Source organism: Puma concolor, chromosome B1 (assembly GCF_028749965.1).
Source record: "Puma concolor isolate L17-30 chromosome B1, mPumCon1.1.hap2, whole genome shotgun sequence".
Classification (NCBI taxonomy): Eukaryota; Metazoa; Chordata; class Mammalia; order Carnivora; family Felidae; genus Puma; species Puma concolor.
In genome coordinates this window covers 190,768,119-190,787,310 of record NC_141670.1, presented here as the reverse complement: position 1 = coordinate 190,787,310, position 19,192 = coordinate 190,768,119, and the positions used below count along the sequence as shown (strand labels likewise).

The 19,192-nt window shown below is 38.3% G+C and overlaps 1 protein-coding gene across 3 annotated transcripts in view; it reads right to left on the bottom strand.

Moving 5' to 3' along the window:
* The window catches only part of KCNIP4 (potassium voltage-gated channel interacting protein 4), a 1,167,863-nt gene that overhangs the window by 552,871 nt on the left and 595,800 nt on the right, over positions 1 to 19,192 (bottom strand). The gene's annotated exons all lie outside the window — the stretch shown is intronic.

The following is a 19,192-nucleotide window of genomic DNA, read 5'->3' as shown; positions in this document are numbered from 1 at the left end:
GAAAAGAGAACTTTTGTGCACTGTTGGTGGGAATCTAATTGGTGGTGCCATGATGGAAAACAGTATGAAATTTCTTCTAAAAATTAAGAATAGAATCACCACATAATTCAGCAATCCCTGTTTTGGGGTACATATCCAAGGGAAATGTAATCAGTTCATCAGCACCTGCACTCTCATGTTCATTGCATCATTACTCACGATAGCCAAGACATGGCAACAACCTAAGTGTCTGTTGATGGATGAATGGAGAAAATGTGATAAGCATGCACACACACACACACACACACACACACACACACAGACACACACTTTGCCAAGCACTGAGCTAAGCACATTGGCTGTCCTGCCCTCACAACAACTCCTTGAAGAAGATCCAGATTTCATTGTCACAGATGAAGAAACAGAGCCTTGGGAAGAGTTGGTACATTGTTCCACGTCCCAAAGCATCAGAAACCATTCAGGCTGGTAGCTGTATACTGACTTTCAGGACCTTCCCCATGGGAAAGACTTGACAGCAACCAGGTATACACTAAGAACTTGATAAATGCTTCCCTTCACTAACATATAAACATCACTGAGGTAAGTAGCCAACACTTTATTAGGAGCTTTGAAAAGACTGCTTGCCCTTCCTGGATTGATGCAATTTTAGATGCAATTGCCCCAGCCCTGAGAGTAGAGTGGGGAGGGATGGAGATGATGCAGAAGTGAGAGAAGGGAATGCTGGCATGACAATTTGCCAAAAGCTTCTGCATGGCATTCTCTCAAGAAACTAATGAGGAGGGTGAGAGGCAGATTCAGTCTCACTGCTTGAAAGAGGGTTCAACAAAACAACGTTGGGGAGTCGCTCAATGTCTACTGTCACACAAAGATTTCCTTGGCCTGGCCCCAGAAAAATAAACACACTTAATTAGAGACACTTTTGCACTTCAGAGCATATCACTAAAGTGCAGTTTATTCAAAATCACCAGTTCCTGGCAGAAATGAACCCATTTCTGCTTTGTTTTCTGCAATATGTCTTTTGGAAGGAAAACAATGTTTCCTTCTAAAATGAGAGATGAGGCTGCCCTTTTGTGAACTAAGGCAGAGAAGCAAGAGATTCTGCTTATTTGTGTTTTTTATTATTGCAGGTTGGGGATGGTATTAACCGGAGGGAAAGGGGAGAAAGGCTTCTCCATACCCTAGTCTCAGAGCCTCAATTAGTTGGCCTGGTCAAAACTAAACTTCATTCCATTTATTTCTGATTATTTGTCATTTATTTATTTGTTAGATTTTTGGTCTAGGTACCATACAAGGGTGTATGGGCAATAGAAATCCTCTCCCCTGTCTTTGCAAAGCTTAAAAATCTACTAAAACAAAATTTAGATGATAATAGCTAATATTGTTAGGAAAATCTATTTGACACAGCATAGTGAACTAAGCTTTTTATATGAATTCTTTCACAGCATCCTCATATACACCCTATGAGATGGGTGCCATTTTTGTTTCCATTTTACAAGAGGACATTGAGGAACAGAGGGTTTAGTAGATCATACCAGGAAATATCCAACCCAGGATTTAAACTCAGGGCTGACCCCAGAGATCATAATCAGATAGTGTTTTAAGTATAAATGTAAATAAATAAAATCCATGGCAGCATCTGGTGGAAGCATTTAAGCAAATATGGAAAGTACCACTTAGGTTTGAGTGGCAGTGGGAGGTTGGAGAATGGAACCGAGATCAACTTTACTGCACAGGGCTTACACCATACACATATTAGGTGGTGACTTTTTTTTTTTTTTTTCTTTTCCACAGCAAGGGCAGGCTGCATTGCATGACCCCTGGGGAATAAGACTAGTCTTGGCAGAGAACTTGCCCAGAGCCTGGAAAATACTCAAAGCTAGCCATTTCACTTGTCCCAATGCCCTCATGACATTTCTTCTCTCAGTTTGCAGGCCATCTCCCATTCTGACATGCAAAATGAGCACCCTTTGCCTGCCTCTAACTCATTTCCCTTCTTAGGCAGTTATTTGATCCTCAAGAAGCCTGGCTAAATCCTGTGACTGAGTGAATAGGGAGGATATTTGGATTTTCAAAATGAGCTGAAGTAAAACCAAGCAGCAAGGTATCAAATGAGGAATTTATTTCAGTAATAATGTGAAGGAATAATGACTCACATTCATGGAAGTGGAAGGATAATGCAGAGGTTAGGAGCATGCTTGAGTTCAAATCCCAATTTTGCCATTTTAGAGCTCCATGACTTTGGGCAACTTGCTGAGATGATTCATGCAAAGCACTCAGGACAGACACTGGCACATTGTAAATGCTCACTAAATGGTACCTATTACTGTTAATATTTATTGAGTCCTTGTCACATATCAAGTACTGTTCTTTTTTTTAATTTTTTAAAAAATGTTAATTTATTTTTGAGAGAGAGACAGAGTACAAGCAGGGGAGGGACAGAGAGAGAGTGGGAGACACAGAAACCAAAGCAGATTCCAGGCTCTGAGTTGTTCTCAGCACAGACCGGACACAGGGCTCAGACTCAGGAACTGTGAGATCATGACCTGAGCTGAAGTCCGACGTTTAACCCACTGAGCCACCCAGGATCCCCTCAAGTACTGTTCTAATTGCTTTCCGTGAATTATCTCAATAAATCCACAGAACAACTTAATTAGCTAAATACTGTTATCATTTCTAGCCACGATGTGGATAAAAAGTTGTGAGGTGTCTTCAGGTGAGTTGGGATTCTAAAGAAAACACACTGCTCACATTCACCCATCAAGATTACCACCATCTTCACCACAAGTAATATAGGACTAATTTATCCATTTATAATGAACTTGGCTTTTAAATAACTCTTCTTAAGAAAATTACTATCCAGGTATCCCTGTTGCAAATTATATATATAGATAATTATATATGTATATATATATATATATATATATATAATTTTCTCTCTCTATATATATAATTACCTATATATATATATATATATATATATATATATAGTTATATATATAAATACACACACACACACAGCATTGAAATAACTTTCCTGGGCACTGGTTTTCAACAACATCTTAGTCACCTTCCCTTCTGGAACACTCCACATAATGAACAGATACAGTGATGTGTCAGTGTATCATCAGACTACAGACTCTACTCAGTTTCAACTGTGTTTTCTAAGGGTTCTGTCATCTGCTGAGGAAATTCCCCTTCAAGGACATATTCTCCTCCGTCAGCCTCATCAACTCCACCGATGCATCACACTCAACATTCCATGATTGGGCAATATCCTCAGTGGTAAAGAAGCAACATTATACCAGGCTTCACCAGACAACGTTGACCTCAGGATGAATAGCAGAAGCAATCTACTAAGTGGCTGAAGGTAGTTAAAAGGAGGAACAATAGGCAGTGATTCAGAAACACTGTGAAGCTGTACTTTAGCGCATCTTTACAGGACTGAAGGTAAATGGGGGAAGTTGTAAATAGTAGTGATATTATCCAGCAATGGCAAGAAAGAACAGGGAGCTGCTATATGTATATATTAACTGGTGGTACTCAAAATTTAGCGTGCATCAGAATTACTTAGAGATCCTCTTAAAAGTGAATCCTCATGGGGTGCCTGGGTGGCTCATTCAGTTAAGCATCTGACTCCAGCTCAGGTCATGATCTCAGGGTTTCTGAGTTTCAGCTCACATCAGGCTCTGTGCTGACAGCTCAGAGTCTGGAGCCTGCTTCAGATTCTGTGCCTCCCTCTCTCTGCTCCTCTCCCGCTTGTGCTTTCTCTCTCTCTCTCTCTCTCTTTCTCTCAAAAATAATAAACTTAAAAAAATTAATCCTCAGACTTTCCCCAGAGATTCTGATTTAGTAGGTCTTGGGTACAGCCCATGAATCTCCTTTTCAATCAAACATTTCAATGATTCTAATGCAGGACTTCTCTGGACCACACCATGAGAAACACTGCATTAATCTGCTCAAACACTCTCACCCCATAAGTAACACAGCCTCCAGGAAGACATTTCCCCAGCTTATTAAAAACTAGCCGCGACTCACACCTTTCACAAATTCGTCATGGTTAAGAATAGATAGGCGCTCCATCAGTTTCTCAAACTTCTCTACAAAGTTTGTTCTTCTACCAGAAGTAAGATATTTTTAAATCGTTTGTGAACAGATACACGTTTCCATTCCATGTTGTCAAAATATTGTTTGATGACTCATTCTCTGAATCCATCTCAAGTTTCTTTCACCAGGGAGCTTCAGATGCCACGTAAATGGAGAGAGGACGATAAACATTTTCACGCTTCTCTGCGTTACTACATATCTTAGTTCCTTTCTTCAATCTACCCCTAAACATCCCTCTTTTAGCTCCAAATGCAGGCACCTAAGTGAGGGACAAGACTGAGACACAGTCATCTTAATAACCCAGCAAAGTGAAATAAATAGCAATTGATGGATGCCGATGTTCGGAAGTGTGAAGCTGATTTAGATAAAGTAGATATTTTAGTTGGAAATCTAATAAAAAAACAAAACAGCAGCCACATGGAGCCTCTTCCCATAACTCCACTGTGGATAATCTCTATCTAGATCAATACTGTAAAGTAACAAAAGACACAAACTTGTCTGATGCTTAACTCATTTATTAAGAAATTATCTGAGTCTCAGATAATTGAAACAGGATTATTTATGTGATCATTAAACCCAGGGCAATTTCTACAGATTTTAGCCCTGCTTAACGGAAATCTTAGCGGAGATATATATTTAGCCAGATTTCATTCCAAATATTCCTTCCAACAAATTATTCCTCATTACAGTTGATATGTTGTATTTCTTCACAGTAATAGAGTATAAAAATGGTTTGTCATTTTCTTTCTCTGCACCAAAGAAATAAAAATATGAAAAATAATACACAACAATTTCCTTGACAATTATTCATGTTACTTTTATGTTGTAGTTTAATTACTAAAAACTCCAACTTAATTACTTTTTAATAACCTTGCTTTTAAAAAAGAATATTTCAAATACAATAGCCATAATATTTATATCATGCTAGAACCAAATTTTGCGCAATAATCAAGTGTATATTTCATGTGAAACACACATACAGACTTGCCATTAGTAGGACCACACTGAAAAGAAAAATTATCATCAACGTAATGGATATATAGCTTCTTAAATAACAAAATGACCCCAAAGAATGAAAGATTAACTTTTATAGACAACTGAATGCACACTATGTTAAACGTATATATAGCCATCAACAGATTAAAACTTTTTTGAAGGGTCATCAAAACAAGTCAGTCAAGGGGTGCCTGGGTGGCTCAGTGGGTTAAGCTCTCAAGACTTGATCTCAAGGTCTTAAGATCAAGCCTTTGGGCACTGTGCTGAGCTGCCCCTTCCCAACTTGTACCCCTGCACACGTGTGCATGCGTGTGCATACAACCTCTCTCTTTCTAAGAAAAAAAAAAGTCAGTCAAGCAATACCTGCTGGTTTTGAGGACAGCCCCTCTCTGAACTGTGCCATTAGTACATGCATGTAGTAGGTTTCCACTGCTGAATGGTTAATGATTACAAACTGACTTAGACCAAGACAAATTTATATCTCACAGTTCTATGGATGAAGAGTCTGATCATGGGTTATCTGAGCCCTCTACTCAAGCTTAAATTAAAGTTTAAGCTGAGGCTATGATCAAATCTGAGGCTCTGTCGGGATCTGCTTTGAGACCACTGGTTGCTCACAGAATTCATTTCCTTGTGGATGCATGACTGAGGTCCCTGTTTTCTTGCTAGCTGTAAGAAAGGGACCACTCTCAGCCCCCAGAAACTGTTTTTGGTTCTTTGCTCTCTCTACAACATGGCAATTTGCTCTGTCACCACTAGTGGGAAAATCTCTCTTATGCTTCAAATCTTGCTGACCTCTTTTCAAGGATTACTCAGTTAGATTAGGCTCACCTGTGATAGTCCCTCTTAGGATGATAAAATGCTCTTAATCCTCTTCCTCTTCTGACCTATCCACAGTCTACATTGTTGTCAGAGTGATAGAAGCATGTTATTCTCTGGCTTCGATTTTCAGTAGTATGTCACTGACTACAGAATGGAATCCCCAAACCATAGCAAGGCCCACAAAGTCCCTCCCAACCTTCTGAGGAGCTCTCCCGCCTCATCTCCAGACATATTTTCTTCACGCTCTGTGTTCAAGTCATGCTGAACTATTGCTGTCGCCAAGCTCTCAGGCCGGTTTCTCTAATCCCTCCCTTTTCCTTCTGAGAAATTCTTTTCCGTCATTTAAGAATCAGCTTAAATGTTTTCACCTGAGTGGGGTCTCTCACAAGTCCCTTCCTCAACAAGATTGATCCCCTTCTTCCTTCTGCTTTGTACTTAATTATGATCCTTTCAAGGTTTATGAGCTGGTTGACATAACTATCTCCTCTATGAAACTATGAGTGCTTGAGAGGAGGGATCATATCCATCCTTCTGTACTCAGTACTTATTCATGTGCTTGGAATACATTGGTTGATCAGTAAAAGTTATAGCAAAGAAAGGAGGATAGGAGGAGAGGAAGGAAAGAAGGAAGAAACAAATGGTATGCTACCTGTAGGGCAGGATTTAAGCCACATGCATAAGCCTCCAACAAAGAATCACCATATCTAGAACCCCACCGTTAATGATTTAATTTTTTCACATTAAGTATTCCAGGTGTCCTAAAAAGAACTTAAATGGCAGAAAAAAAATTAATCTCTGACACCTTGGCATGAAAAGAGTTTCATTCATCACATCTGTGCAGGAAAAGTGAGACCACTGGAAACCTGACAACTTGATGCCTGATGACACTAATGCATGAAGAAGGAGATATTTTAAGAACCAGTCTCTTAGCAAGTATGAAGCTCATCCAATGGAATAGCTAGGCAAATTGGAAAATTCGTAGTGATTCTAAAACCATCCGGAGGTTTAAGACAATCACTGATCCACAAAATTGTGCCTTTCCCCCCTGTTTTCTATTAAATTTTTACTGTATTGAACATTCAAATTTGTTTTCTTGAAATAATTATTTACTGGCCACTACCCTCACTTCATTGATGCAGCCTCCCAAACTTTTAAAGCAACTCTATAGTGGTCAGCTTCTGAACTGGGAATGACTAGCTTTCATATATTCCCTTTCTTTAGGACCCCCCCCCCCCCCGCCCCCGCTTCATGTGGTACTCTCCAGGATAACATCAGTTTGCTCTTGTGATCTGTGCAGGCCTTCACTCTTTGTGGATGGCCAACCATTCCGGAGACACTGGAAAGGTGGCTCAGGCTTCTTGTGGGATGGAAATGTTTGTCATAAGCAAGAAGAAAAATTTGCATCTGGTCTAGGTACTGAGTATTCACACTGCTTTTACAATATCTTGAATTTGGTCAAACTCAATTCAGATGCCAACAGTCCCTTTTTCATAATTTTTAAACCCTAATGATTTTAACATAAAATTAATCAACACATTTTTGTTAATGAGCATGTGAGTCATTCTGATTATTTAACATATAACCATAAAAATATACTTGCTATTAAGTGACAAAAAACCACTTTTAATCATTTTTATATGAGTCTTTTTCCTTTGGAAGGAAAACACACACACACACACACACACACACACACACACACACTAATATTCATGGAAGAAATCAAATAGGAAAATAAATATTTCCATCAACCAGGTTTTTTTTAACAATTAGATAATTTCAACAACCTGATAAATAAGCAAACATCCATTCTTATTATACATATAAAGTGAAAGCTCTAACTATAAAAGATATCAAGTAAGTGCCAGTATGTGTGAGTATTCACTGTCAGGACTTGTGAATCCAATGGCGCCTCTACCCTTCAAAGAAGCCGTGTTGGGAAGTTATGCAGTGCTTCTAATGATGCTGCCCTTGCTCAAATATTTTGGAACTCCCCTTTGGGGAATTCCCTTTAAATTCTGGCTGCCATCAGGTCCAAACCTTTCAATCCTCTGCATCAGTGAAAATGAGAACAGATGGCATTTTTAGAGCCATATCTTATTAGCATCTTTTCTGTAAATGGCGGGTGGCTCCCATGGTGGATGCCTGTGGGCCTTGGAGATGTGATGAGCATCTTGGCAGCTGCTTGAGCTTCACATGGTAGCTTCTTTGTCTCACCTCGCCATGAACATCATATGTGGCTACCATCAACCATGGGCTCCTGAAGCTTGCTGTGGTTGGCCAAGTTTCCACCTGCAGATTGTTTCTGTGTGTGTTTAATCAATAGAACCTGGAGTCTTCCTGAACCTTACATGTATCCTCACTGCCATCAGTATGAAAAATAACTCAAGCTTTATCCAACTCACAGGAAGGCATAGCCTCTTTTCATAACATTTTGACTACTTTATGTCTTATAAACAGCATCACCAAAAAGGAAGATATGCAAGAGACGTAAAAGGACACAGAGGGCAACTTGGCTATTTTTCATTGGCTTACACAAATGTTTGCTAGGAAAGAAGGTTGAAATGCATGGTTAGAAGAAGCCTTTTGTGTTATCATTGAACTTCAATTATGTACTACCCATGCCTACATTACCTGGGGTAATTAGAAGTTCACAGCATCATTGTGAGTCAGGGTGATCCTAATAATTTCTTGCTACCCAGGGTAGAAATGAGCCTCTACAATTCTATTCTACTTGGAAAAGGCATCTTACATTCATCATTCACTTAAGCTCCTGACTTTGAAAGTTTGAAATGGGATTTTGAAAAGGTCATTTTTCTATATATTTTATCAGTTATTTGCTTTTATATTTCTTGAGACTTATGCATTGTGTATCAAAGTACTTTGTTACTGTTGTAGCACCAAATAGTGGAAGAAAAAAAAAATGACACATTCTTCTGTGACTTTTTTTCTTTCTAAAACCCTGTTACTTTTGTACTGCTCCCTGATATGTGTCCTTAGTAACTGCAAGTTTATACATGAACTTGGGATTCATTTTCTGAAAGAGCCTGGGCATAAAGAGGAGCTTATTTTTCTCTTCATGTAGATAATCCTGTAATTTTATAAGGTAAGCAAAAAACCTCCACAAGGTTATATTTTTCCTGGACATCAGAAATATGAAGAGTCATTCAATCAGGAATTGTTTAGGAAAAAAAAAAAAAAAATATATATATATATATATATATATATACACATACATGTATACATATATATATACATGTATATACATATACATGTATACGTGTGCATATATATATGTATATATACATATATATATATATATATACATATATATATATATATCTGCTTTCAGAGCAAAGCCCACTTCAGATCCTGTCTACCCCTCTCTCTGCCCCTCATGTTCTCTCACTCTCTCTTTCTCAAAAATAAGTAAATGTTAAAAAAAATGAACTCTGAAATATTATGAATTTGATAATGGCTGTGCACACCTGGGAAGAATGAGGCACAACTCCAAGTAGATGGCATACCAGAGCAATTTGAAGACAGAATTGATAAGTCAGAAAAAAACTTCATTAAAATACATTCACAGAGGTACATATTCTAATGGGGTATTCAGGGCCTGCTCTATTCCAGGCAAAAGGAGGAAAATCAAAACAAAAGTCTAAGGGTCCAAGGCCGACTGGCTTCCCAGGATCTACCAGGCACTGTTCATTCTTTGCACTTTCGGACTGGCTTCCGTTACAGCTTTGATCTCCTGGTTCTATTTGCATGTAGCTGCATCAGTCATAGGTGAAGTAAAGGGGGATACAAGGTGCAGAAAGCCAACAGACCGACGTAGGATATGGTGTGGAATGAGCCTTGTCTGAAGCCACACCGTGATTTCATGATACAGTTGTAACTAGTTTTTCTCTTATATCTAAATCCACTGTTTACCTCTAATACCTGCCTCTCAATTGCCAGATTTTTCTTTCTGTTTAGGAAATCCCCAAATGCTGACTGCCTCCCTGGATCTCTGGAGATTGCCTTCTCCTCAATGCCCCACTGTGGTATTCCAGCTATTTACCCAATAATGAGCCTCATGGCCTCTTACGACATTTGCTTGAGTCACCTAGTAACCTGTTAATTATCAGTGCACAGGAGACAGTCATGTCCCCATCAAGGCGAACTCTTTAATGTCCATGGTGAAGTCAGACAAGCACTGTCTTCTACCATTTACCTAGGCATAACCAGATACACATAGGCATACAAATATCAGTTAAAAGTCTGTGTCACAGCCATCCGCCCAGTTCCAGTGGAAAAAATAACACTTTTGAGTGTTGCTTTTTTCAAGAATGATTGTGTCATATTAATGGATAGCAAAATCAACTTAATGAGTTCATGATCCTCAATTTAGAATTGAGTACACTAGGAAAGAAAATGGAATCCTTGTCTTAGATAGGATACATAAATCTTCAGAAGTAGAATGGGTCAGTAGTATCTTGTGAAATTCTTTTCTAATTGTTTTCATGTGTGTTCTGGGTCATGCTAAAAAATACACTTCTTATTGTAGTTCATGATCAAATAGTTCTATAAGCCATATATTAAAGCTCTTGGAGAGCAAGGCACTGTATCTACAAAACACCTTAATGAAATTACAAATTTGTGACCTGAGATGGATCACACATTAAACCAGTCTTCCTTATAGACACAGTGACAAATGCAATTTCATCTGATAAGCTTGTTATTTTCAAGAAAGCAGATAAGCAGAACTCCAAAGGAATGGGAATCTAAATGAGTACATTTTGATGTCAAGATAAAGAAATAATAAAGCCTGTGTATGAACAGTACACTGGGCTAGTTTCAGCCTGGAGGTGCCTAAGTAGGCAGGGGCTAACATAATTAGGGCACCTGGAGCCTGGAGGAATGACATGCTGAGACCAGAGGGAGGGACTTGGCAAAGGGTGCTGAGCATGTGCAATGACTCCACTGTTAATGAGTCACGTTCAACAGCACTGGTAAAGAACAATGATCACAGTACCTTATATCTGTCCATATGCTCACATTTTTCAGAGCATTGTCACACATGTTATTTTATTCTCATGAGAAGGACTGGAACTTGGATGAAATAAATGAGGCGCACTTTCAGGGGGTACTCATTCTTCAGGGTCCTGCGAGTGCTCTGCGCACTTTGCTCACCTCACACTGGTCCAGGATCTTTTCATGAGAACAAACATTACTAATTCTGTGTTAGATATTAGGAACTCTAGTCACACAGAATTTAAGTGCACGTGTCACAAACAGCATTGAATCTGGGTTTAAACCCTTGTCCCCCTGCCTCCTGGGAAAAGGTGCATTTTTTTAATCTACTTCAGACAACCTCAGTAAAGACTTTTCTGCATGAATTTGCAAAGCAATCAATTGGCAAGACGAAGAACCATACTATACTTGTTTGTCATGAAATGTTTGTTCAGAGGAAAAGAAATGGCAAAATTCAGCCAGTGAGGTTTCAGCCCCAATTGGAGTCCTGTGTTAAATTTGAGTCATTTCCATTCCAGAAAGGTGAAGACAAATTGGAAACCATTTAGGGAATAATAAAAGTAAAAAAAAAAAATTAAGGAAAAGAAAGGTTTGATTTATGAGGCCAGATTAAAGGAGATACATGCATATTATTTGGCTAACTGACAACCAGTGGATAGGATAAGAATCTACAAATATTGGGAGGATAAAAATATGGGTGATACAAAGGACTTCTAAGTACATACTAGACAGAACTAGCAGGAATGGACAGGAAGAAAATGTGAAACTGTAGACAATAAGAAGAGGGGTTTTTGCAAAAGGGTTCATTAAGTTAAGGAGTAAAACATAAAGGAGGGAGGAGAAGGGAAGAAGAATAAAAACAGCACAGGAGTATGAGGAAGAAGAAAAAACAAGGGATAAAGGAGGAAGGAGGCAAGGAAGGAAGAAGGGAGTGAAAGAAGTAGGGCAAGAGAAGGAAACAAGGAGGGATGGATGGGTGGATGGATTGATGGATGGATGGATGGATGAATGGATGGATGATGGCTGGAAGAAAGTAATGAAGGATTGAATGGAGGAAGGAAGGAAGAAAGGAATGATGGATAGATGAATGATGTTTGGAAGGAAGAAATGAAGAACTGTAATGGAGAAATGGAGAAAGGAAGGAAGGAAGAAATGAAGGGTAGAAGGAAGGATAGAAGGAATAAAGGAAAGATAGCAAGAAATTTCAAATCTGCCCTTGTGTGTATTTCTCTACAAAATACACCAGCAATATTGATAATTGTTTTTTGGGTAGACTTTTTTTAATACAAAACTCAGTCATGCAATAATTTTAATATATAAATGTGTACTGGTGATTTTCCACATATAGAATCTATACAGTGTAAGGAAAGCTTCTGTAAAACAGCTCTGTTTGGTGTGAGTGAGAGAGGGTACCAAAAAAAGAAGAAAGAAAAAGAGCAAGAAAGAGGGAACTATGTCTTATTCCACCATATCTAATAACAGGAAATTAAAAAATAGATTCCTGGCAGGTCTCAGGCAGAATGAACATCTCCCCAGAAACCTGAGCCAGTTGAGAAGATGGCATCAGTACTCTACCTCAGGGGAGAAGGCTGCCACTAAATCAAAAGGAGACAGTAATGGGGAGTTAAAGTCGCTGTGCAAAGCCATTACTGCTATTAAATTCAGGGCCTGGGCACAGGGAACTTGGCAACCTTTGGCTAGCTTGCTACACATAACAGTTACTGTAATTGAAATTGAATTATAACACTACCCTGGCACATATCCTCCTTTAAAAATCCAACACATAATAATGCTACTAAAATAAAGACCTCTGGAAACAACCTATAGTCCAATTGCCTCTTTGTAGCTGGCACCTGCCTTCTTATGGAGTCCTTCATGCTTCCTCCCTCTACTGTAGACTGGTCAAAGTCCGGTGAAAAAGGTGAATCACAAGGTTCACATGTGGCAGTTGCGTGCCAAACACTGTGCCAGCCCTACCCCCTTTATAACCTCCTATGAGGTAGAGACTCATACCCTCCGTGTCACAGATTAAAATATTCTGAGGTCAAAGAGGTGAAGTCATGTTGTCTAAATCAATTAGATAAAGTATGAGAAACAGCCAGGAATAAATATAATTCCAGTCAGCTTATACTCAGTGTTTCCATCATACCTAACACTCAGCAAGTTGCCTGATGCATAACCCATAGTAAGCACTCAATTAAGATGTGCTAAATTGAACTGGAGGGAATTGATGGTATAATTGAGATCAGGAAAGCATCTCCAACAACTTTGGCCATGAGTTGTTGAAATGCTGCCAGATTTTCACCAACTATTGAATTAGGTCGGAGCCAATTATGTCCGTATCTATAAAATGGCCTTTTTTGAGAACAAAAATCTTTTGCCTTCTTTGTTACTTCCGTTATCACAAAATATGCTAGATTTCCTCCGTGTCATATAAAGTGGGTCTAATATTTGGATAATTTCAAGAGATGCTGAACTTTTGTAAAACAATCCACATAATCACTTCATGTCTTGTACGATATTGTGCTAAGAAATAAGACTGACAATCAATATCTAGTGTATTTGATTTCATAAATATAAAAATGCTGTTTATGTGCTCCTAAGAGAATACTTATACTTGGAAGTAGGAGACTCCATCCCTATACTTACAGAGCTTATAAGTCCACTGGGAGACAAAACATAAATGCTTGGGAAGGTAAATAAAATTGAAACAGCCATTTGAGATTTTTCTTTCCGATAGATTTCATTCAACTAATATTTATGGAATGCCTTCTATGTGCCCGAACTTGGACAAAGCATTGCTAATAAAAAATATTAGTTGGGATCATCTCTCAAGAACCCCACAGGCTAGTGAGGGAGAAAATTTGCTAACACACAGTTATAAAACAACATTAGTGATTTAGAGAAAGCATATGACTCTAAAGAATGCAGAAGAGGAAAGATTTGAATCAGCTGATAGCAAGCCTGAAGGTTTTATCAAGGAAGACTTCCTAAAGGAGACGAGGCCCACAATAGTTCTTGAGCAGTGGATAAGAGTTTTCCAGAAGGAAGAATATTATATGCCAGTCAACGCAGGTAGAAAGATAATAGATAACAGAAGAGTATGGCAGATTGTGGTAAGAAAGTATTATTCGCAAAATTACTCATATTTGATCAGGAGGATGCATAAATACTACCTAAAATTTTTCAATTTTGGATTTTTTTCAAGTCTACTTCAATATCAATAAATACTGTGATGAGTTCAAGGCCATCTCAAGCAGAATGCTAACATCCCAACCAAATATATTGCAAATTTCCCTTCTTCACTGTAGGAGAACATATTAAAAGCAATGTATTCAAACTACATAATCTAAAACATGCCTCCTGTTTAGGTTAGCATATCTAATATATGAGGGCCATTATTAACATTTTATAAACCATCTATTATGTAATCTGAGTGTTCAGTAGTGTTCAAGAGCATACCAATTTCTTGCAAACTAACTGTAATTGCTACAGAGGCATCATGGGACATTTGATTAATACAAAGCGAAGAAGTAAAAATCATTCCTTTTAAGTAAACAATTATGAAAGTGTATAAATTGATCAGCCTGGATATATTACAGAAATTTCTGAATCTGAGTAAGTCATAGAATCTCAGGAATACTGCTGTGAAGTATTCTTTTGATGTACTGCCTGTAAGAGATACAATAGAATCAAAGTTAAGGAACCACAGACAATAATATTTGTGACTAGAGAATTCTGATTATAAGAATTCCAGGAATTAAACAGTGACACTATCCACCTTCGTACAAAAATCAACTAGAAAACAGCGATGGCATTCATTTTGTCAATTTATAAGGTCAAGGAGGGCTTTAGGTATTAATTCTCTTGAAGTGAAAACAAGGAATAATTTCACCTTCAATCCTAAACAAATTTAACTGGAACCTCATAGAACATACCACATGAATGATTTTCCACAAAAATGTGATGTCCTTAAAGAATAACCACCTCTCTACCTTCCTCTTCCAACATAATCATTGTTGTCATTGAACTTGGTCACTCCTACTTCCAATTACCTTTTGCAAATGAATTTTAGCAGAATCTCCCTACTCCATCTTCAGCAGTGTCCTTACTTATCCCTATTTCTTTCGTTGCTTTTTGAAAAGAGGCTTTTTTTTTTTTTTTTTCTGAGCTGCCCCTTGCCCACCACTTCTGGAAGAGCTCAGTTGTCAGACACCAAAATGGCTAGTTCAGAAAACTAAGACTTGTCTCCTCAGAGTCAAACCTGAATCAGGCACTATAATTAAACTGGGTTAACTCTTGACATGTTCCATGGGCCACTCTCCTGTTGACTTCCCTGTTTCCTCAGTTCCTCATAATCTGGCCTGGCTCCTCTGTAAAGCTGTATCCTGTTCCTCCTTGGTAGACAAAGGCTCTCAGTTTGATTCCCTAACACATACTTTGACTGTAGTCTTACTGCTTCTGGCTCCTTCAGCTAAAACCAATATTTAGGCAGGCTTTTCTCTTCCTGAACTCAGTAGTTCATGGTTTTCACTTCACAAGTTCTGCCCAGTGCCATCTTAGAGCAACTTCCTTTAGTGCTCATTTCCCACAAGATGCTTTTTTAAAGTGATTTTTTATTTTCCATTCCTTCCTTTTTTTCTCTCTCTTTCCCTGCTCTCTCTCTCTCTCTCCTGAACACACAAACATATGCATATTTACCACACTATTAAATATCTATTTATATTGTCTTTAGGAATTTCATATGTAATTACATAGTTTGTATCTCATAACACTATATAAAATCTATACACAAGGAATCTTCCTATTTCCTTTTCCTAGACATTGGAGGCTAATATTGACTGAGTAAAATCTGGGGGCTCATTCACCCATTTATTTATTCAACAGATATTTATTGAGTGCCTGATATGTCCTGAGCCTTCTATTAAGTACTACACTCAACATTCGATTTAGCCACATGATCTATTTCTGTTTCACCTTTTCTGCCATGCACATACCTCTTTCATGGAATACTCTCTATCTTGTTTTCCTAGAAATCTTTATTCATCCTTCATGATTCAACATAAATGTCAGGTTTTCCATGAAATATTTTCTAACCTTTAGAAGATAACCAGTTTCTTCTCCTTAATATCACCCCCAGAATATGGCACTTACCACATTTCATAGTAATTACTTGCTCACCTATCTGTCTTCTCCCAATGAGACTCACTCAGTGAGATGAGATGTGATTTCTACCTTCCTAGTACTTTTAACAATGCACTGCACATAGTAGGTCCTCAACCAACAGTAAGTATGATAATAACCTTGAGGATCTGCATGTATAGGATTTAGTATAAAATCAACATCCTGCAGTTTAGCATTGCTATCCATAAGCAAGCCCAAATCAAGTGATTCCAGGGATCTCTCAACATTTTAAAAGCGATATAGCATTAGTCCAGACCAGTTTAAAGAAGAACAGAATCATAAATAATACATCTGATTGTCCCATCTCCTAAAATGCAACATACTGTAAAACCCATTGGGGACTTACATGATGTCCTCTGTTGCCACAAGACATAGTAGATATTATAAGTTAATTAAGATGGTATACTCCAAGGAGCTGAATCCAAGGATTCTGATTGTTTATTGTTAGCGCTATTTACCTAGTCCCACTTAATTACCTACAACCATTCAACTTTACCACTTTTATGGTAATGACTCCTATTCTATAACTCCAGCTCAGAAGTCCGTGCACTCCAAGTTTCTTCTCCATCTCTGTACAAGTCATCTCCATTGGGATGTCTCAGAGACACCTCAACCATGACAGGTCCAAAAGGGAACTCTGTTTTACCCTTAAGTCTCCCCATCACTAGGATGGCTCCATCCACTATCTCACATCAGAAACCCAGGCACAGTAACCTTGATGTGATCTTGACTCTGCCTTTCTTCTTTCCACTTTCGTCCAACCCTTAATAAGCCCCGCTGAGTCTTCACCCAAAATAAATCAAACCCTTCTATCCATCCATTGTAATGAATTGCATTAGTAACGATTCCTATTACTTCTTCTCTTTAGTACTGAAACAACTTCCTATCTACCCTCCTGTTTTCTTCTCTTACTCCTTCCAATCTGACGGGATTTCTTGAAATATATATTGCATCATCCTACTCCTTAAAAGAATTCAGTGTTTTTTAATTTTATTTAGAATAAAATTCCAAATCCTCTTATGGCTTATCAAGTACTGACAAGCCCTCCTTTCTAGTTCCTACAATGTGCCAGACTCCGTGATCTTTGAGCTCCCGTAGCGGAAGTTCTTTACCTGCTCAGAGCCTTTGCACATGTTTCTTCCTGAAATGCTCTTCACTCTGACTATTTCCATTGCTGGTTTCTTCTCAGAATTGTGTTCTGTGTTCAAATAATATTTCAAATAATATCTCCTCAGAGAGAACCTCTCTAACCACGCTATTTAAATAGCCATTCCCTCAACCTTGCAGAAACACAGAATTCTTCAGTTTTTATCTTATTTGATTCTTAACTGTTAACACAATAATACTTCTCTTTTTGGGGGTCATACTTACCTTCCTCCCTAAAATATAAACTTAAAAAAAATTTTTTTAGTGCTTATTTATTATTGAGACCCAGAGAGAGACCGAGCACAAGCATGGGAGGGGCAGAGAAAGGAGACACAGAATCTAGAGCAGGCTCCAGGCTCTGGGCTCTGGGCCGTCAGCACAGAGCCCTACGCGGGGCTCAAACTCACAAACTGCGAGATCATGACCTGAGCCGATATCCAACGCTTAACCGACTGAGCCACCCAGGCGCCCCTAAAATATAAACTTTTTTAAGGTAAAGACTCTTGATTCTCTTGCCTGCCACTGTATCCCCAGGAACCAGTATGGAGCAAAACACTTAAAATATTATGTGTTAAATATAACACATTACACATATAACACAGCAATATAACACAGCAAATACATTAATAATTAAAAATAGATAAACTCAATGGGCCCTAACCGAGCATCCACTCTCAGCACAGAGGTATATCCACACATTCACACACCACTGATATTCACCATAGCACTGTAAGGCACATAGTCTTATTCTTATTTAACCAACAAGGTAAGTTAACTTTCTCAAAGTGCTTGTAACCGTCTTCAGGTATTAACCTAAGTCCCTTAATCCAATTCCAGCGATTTGCTTTGTTTATACTCTATCTCATCAAAATCATTGTTTAATTTAAAAACTAGTTCTACCTCCCGCTGACATTTCACCATAAAATTTTGTTCTCCCAGGTAAATGTATATATATTTTTTTAATTGAGGAAACAAACAAAAAAACATGACAGCATACACTGTCATTGTCTCTTGGAAAACAAACAAAACAAAAACCTCATGGCTAGTAATCTCCCATGTAAGCCCGCAATAGTAAATTAAAGATGTGTTAGAGAAAATGGATCCTTCCAGTCATAAGACTAATGGCTGGTGGCCAAAAGAGAAAGGCAATCACCTGCTTATTCTTTAGTAATTCAGTCCAAAAACCTTGAACATTTTTATACTACTACTTTATCATTTCCCTTTAGAAATAAACTTCAGGAAATAATAAGGCATTATATTCCTAAATGTACCAAGACTGTGACAGAAAGGGTTCGTAATACAGCTGCCAACTGGCTGGAGCAAAGCCAGTTCAGGAAAGCAGCCACATAAACTCACCTTTCTGTCATCCAACAAACATTCATAGATCATCTGGATGGCATTGTGGCAAGCAGTGGCATTGTGGTTGAGAGTCTAGGCTCTGGAAATCAAGAGTTCAAGTCTCTCCTCAACTTTGTGTGAGCTGTATGACATTGACAAATGGCTCAGTTTCCCATCCTTGAAATAGGGCTGACATTATGACAATCTCATGAGGTTGTGATGAGGAATAAAAGACAAAACGAGTGAAATGCCAACGGTGTAGGAAAGATCTCAAGAAATGTTAGTTTTTGTCGCAGAATAATGTGTCCAATGGGGCAAAAGTTTAAGGCACCCTGAATCTTGAGAATATAAGTTTTAGCGGGGGTGGAGAGGGGTAATAGGGTAGTGAGTGGAATGAATGGAGTTAAGTAATATTTTTTTTTCAGGAGAAAGTGTGCTCCTTCCACATTTTTTAAAACAACTTTATCGAGGTGTAATTTGCATAATATAATTTATGCGCACCTTGAATGACTTTTAGCAAATTTACAGAATTGCACAACTATTGCCAAAATCCAACATTAGAAAATTCTCATCATCCCTAAAAGATCTC